General features: G+C 46.8%; 1 protein-coding gene across 1 annotated transcript in view; it reads right to left on the bottom strand.

The window, feature by feature from the left end:
* The window catches only part of B4galt5 (beta-1,4-galactosyltransferase 5), a 109,963-nt gene extending 105,719 nt beyond the window's left edge, over positions 1-4,244 (bottom strand). Inside the window, exon 1 of the mRNA XM_004636045.2 lies at positions 4,163-4,244. The gene's annotated coding sequence lies outside the window, so the exon portion shown is untranslated. The remainder of the gene's footprint in view (positions 1-4,162) is intronic.
* Between the last annotated feature and the right edge of the window lie 6 nt (positions 4,245-4,250).

Genomic DNA, 4,250 nt, shown 5'->3' with positions numbered 1-4,250 from the left:
TTTTTTGGCAGAACCGGGGATTGAACTCAGGCTCTTGCGCTTGCCAGGGAAGTGCTTATTCCACTAAGCCATCTCCCTGGCCCTAAAGAAACTTTTTTTTTTTTTTTGCAGTACTGGGGATTGAACTCAGGACCCTGCACTTTCCAGGCAAGCACTTATTCTACTGAGCTATCTCCCCAGCCCAAGAAAACTTCTAACAAGAACCTTTTTTTTTTTTTTTTGCAAAACCAGGGATTGAACTCAGGCCCTTGTGCTTGCCAGGCAAGCACTTAACATTAAAATGTTAATGGGATTGAGATGAAGAGATTACAGCAGCAGGAGTATTCTGTACTTGTTGCAAACCTATACTCATATTTAAGAATTTTCCTCATACCCAGTTCTCTCATTCAGGTGGTAAATTGATCGCATTTCACAGATGATCCTCAAGTCCAAAAAAAATTCCCTTTTGATCTTAGACTACAAATCACCAAGAACCAGCAGATTATAAAATACTAAATTAGGGGCTGTGGAGATGGCTCAGTAGAATAAGTGCTTCCCTGGCAAGAGCAAGGACCTGAGTTCAACCCCCGGTTCCACAAAAAAAAAAAAACTAAGTTAATAGGCAGAAATGTGTGCTAGGTTAATGTAAATTTATAGGCCAGTGATATAATTCAGTGGCACAGTGCCTGGCTGGCAAGCTCAAGATCCTGAGTTCAATTCCCAGTTAAAAAAATAAAAATAAATACACACACATACACACACTTTTGGGAGGGGCTCTGTCTTTTTAAGGCTGGGTTTCACTACGCAGTTCAGGCTGGCCTTGAAATCGACTTGTAGCCCAGGCTGGTCTCCAACTCTTGCCTGAGCAGCCTGAGTGCTGGGATTACAGGCCTGTGCCACCACACCTGGCATACAACTACTCTTATTTCAAATTCAAGTCTTCTTACCTTTTGTTTTTGTCTGTTTGATTTTTTGAGACAGGGTCTCCCCATGTTAGTCAGGCTAGCCTTGAATTCCCAGAGATCCTCCTGCCTCAGCCTTACAGCTATGCTATACCCATTTCTGAATATCATTATAATATATTCTTGAAGAAATAATTACTCTTTAGCCCTTTAGCATGGGGTCATAAAGTACACAGAACAAGTGAAAAGCAAGAACTAGAAAAACAATTGAAATTTGGAAAGAAATACAATTTGCCACTTTCCATCCTGTCAGAAAAAATTTATCATTATTTGAAACTGTATTAGATTGAACTGTAGGCAACAGTTAATATTCCACTGCTTTTGACCTAAAGAAATGTAATCTCAGTATTCTAGAGGATTGTCACAAGTTCAAGACCAGCCTGGCCTAACTACATAGTGAGACCCTGTCCCAAAAAGACAAAAAAAAAAAAAAGTTTGGTTCAATTTAGTATTATTTCCTAAGCTCATTTTAATAACTGCCTCAAATAAGGTCTTCTTATCCCACGACTCAGGAAAAAACCTTTTATTTTTCTAGACTGCTTTAGCCTTTGCAAAGATTTGTTAGCTTGCACTCCAAAGCTAGAAATTTTAAAAATTAGGCTCATTAACAAGACAGACAAGCCGGGCAAGGTGACACATGCCTGTAATCCCAGCACTTGGGAGGCTGAGGCAGGAGGATCCTTGCAAGTTCTAGATCAGCCTGGGCTACAAAGTGAGCTCAGAGCCAGTGTGAAATACACAGCAGGACCCTGTTTCAAAAAAGATAAAATAAAGAAAAAGGAAGGCAGAAATAAAACTGCCAAGCAGCTAACCTAACTGTGGTTGCATGAACTCTGAGACTCTTACACATCTTTTACTTTTCCGGCACTGGGAATCAACCGTAGAACTCACACATGGCCTTGTGCAAGCTGGCCAACTGCTTAATCGCTAAGCTACATCCCCAGCCCTCCACGTGCTTCTTGCTCTTCCTCTTCCTCCCTAACAGAACTATGGGGTTGGGGAGATGGCTCAGTAGAATAAGCACTTGCCTAACAGAACTAGCATCCTCAACAGACCTGCTCTTTCAAACTCTTGCAGCTGAAGAGATGCTAATGAGAACTAAAGTATTTCGTCTTAAGGATGCAAGATTCTCAGCAGGGTAGCACATCACTGGACACAGGCCTTCCACGAACCTAACATCTATGACTGTGGAATCTTCAATTGCTAAGTTTCATTTGCGTTGGAGAATCTGGCTTCTAATCTTTCTAATCAAAAGAATGATTAGCATCCCAGTGGGATATATTTTTTCCATTTGGCTATAGCTGATTTAGGAACCCAGGCCAGAAATATCTGTCACTTGCACGAAAGGAGAAGAAAGGGGATAATGGCTTTAAACTTGCCTCTAGGTATGAATCCATCATTTCACATCCATTTTTAAGAGACTCTAATATCCAATACGCTAATGAACTCTTTTCTCAATTACTTCCACTAATTAGTTATCTATTCTTGTTCTGCCAAAATCCCTATCCTTTTACCATTTACTCATCAAATCCAATGATTGTATCTCTCTAGAGGTTTCCCTAAGACACTTAGGAGATGATCAGGGCAATCTGATGTCTCCTGTTCCATCTTTCCAAACCCAGTTCATAGCAAACATCAACATTACCAGCAAGTGAAATATGCTTTTAAAAATGATCAGGAGAACTGGGCACAGTGGTACACACCTGTAATCCCAGGATCCTTGGGAGTTTTGAGACCTGCCTGGCCTCCCTCATTAGTTCAAGGCCAGCCTGAACTACATGGAAAGACCCTGTCTCAAAAAACAAAAAACCAACACCAAAACACACACACACACACACACACACAATTATCAGAAGAGACTGTCATGTTCCATCTAGAACTTTCTGTTCTAGTTCAGTGCTGGCTGGTCAACAAAGAATGCCACTAGTTACTACTACAACCCTAAAAGGCACCTGTACTCCCCCCTACAGCTGACCTCTCACCAGCAACCCTTTCCTAACTTTCTAACAACCCAAAATTTTTACAACAGAATTTACTCCCTGCCCTACCCCCCAATGGAATTTTCTGCTCATTTTTCACCCCAAACTAGAGGTTTTCTCTCGAGCTCCATGCTGATGCCAAGTCAGCCAACTACATCCCTTAAATCTTCCACCTATTCTCTTCTTTCCTGAGAGGCGCATACAATCCCTGATTTTATTTATTTTGAAAACTGCATCAGGCACAGTGTTATGTACTTAATACGGCATTTATCGACTTTCATCCTGTTAGTTATCTTGTGAGGCGGGATTCCTACCCCCATTTCACAGAGAAGAAAAGCTGAGGCTTAGTAACCTGTCCAAGGTCATAGAGGTCAAGAGTTGGAATCCAAGTCTGACCTCAATGCCCTATGCCCTCAACCCTCACCGAAGCCATTCCTTATCTCTTCAAGTCATCCTAAATACCTTCTCTGTAGTCTTATAAAGTCTGCGGCCAGGAACAGTCCAGTTTCTCTGGGGGCTGTTTTCCCTTTAAAGGCTAAGCTTTTGACAAGAACCAGTACCCATTCCTTTTCTCCGCCCCTCAACCTGGCACCATTTCCCAAAGACCCGTGTCACAGCCCCTCCTCTAGGGCCAATTCAAACTTCCCCTTGGTCCCTAGAGCAAGCACCATCCGACATTCAAAAGCCGCCTTTTTTCCACCCCCAAATCGAGGCTCTGAGGGCAGCAGTGTACGACCGTACCCCTTCGCGGGGTCCGCGGTTCCGGAGGAAACCAGGGTCTGGGGAGGGAAGAGGGCGGAGGAGACAAGACTGTGCCCTTGGGGGGGGACTGGAGACGAGGCGGCTGAATGCAGGGTGGACCCCAAGAGCAGAGGGGGACGTAGCGCGGGGAGCAGAGCAAAGAAAGGCAACCCGGCCCGGGAGCAGGAAGCGCAGAACCGCGCAAGAGGAAGGATGGATGCGGACCGGAGGGCGCCCGGGACCGGCGCGGCGCGGAATGCCGGGAACGGGATCGGGGGGCCCGGGGGAGGCGGAGCCCGGGCCCGAGGGGCGGGAAGCCGGGCTCCGGCGCGGCCGGTTCGGGAGGGAACGACTTGGCCGGAGCGGCGGAGGGCGGGAAGCGGCGGCGTCCCCACAGCCCGGCGGAGGTCCCCGCCGCCTCCGCGCACCCGGCTCTGAGCTCCGCCGCGCGGGCCCCGGGGCGTGCGGGCTCGCGCGGGTGCCCTGCGGGCCCCGTCTTACCTCTGCCGGGCGCCACATAGACGAAGTAGAGCAGCGAGGACGACAGCCAGAAGAAGACGAGCGCGGCGAGCACCGAGCGGCGCGGCAG

Source organism: Octodon degus, unplaced genomic scaffold, assembly GCF_000260255.1.
Source record: "Octodon degus isolate 3935 unplaced genomic scaffold, OctDeg1.0 scaffold00077, whole genome shotgun sequence".
NCBI classification, from domain to species: Eukaryota; Metazoa; Chordata; class Mammalia; order Rodentia; family Octodontidae; genus Octodon; species Octodon degus.
The sequence above is the reverse complement of the archived record's forward strand: the minus strand, read 5'-3'. Positions and strand labels throughout refer to the sequence as shown.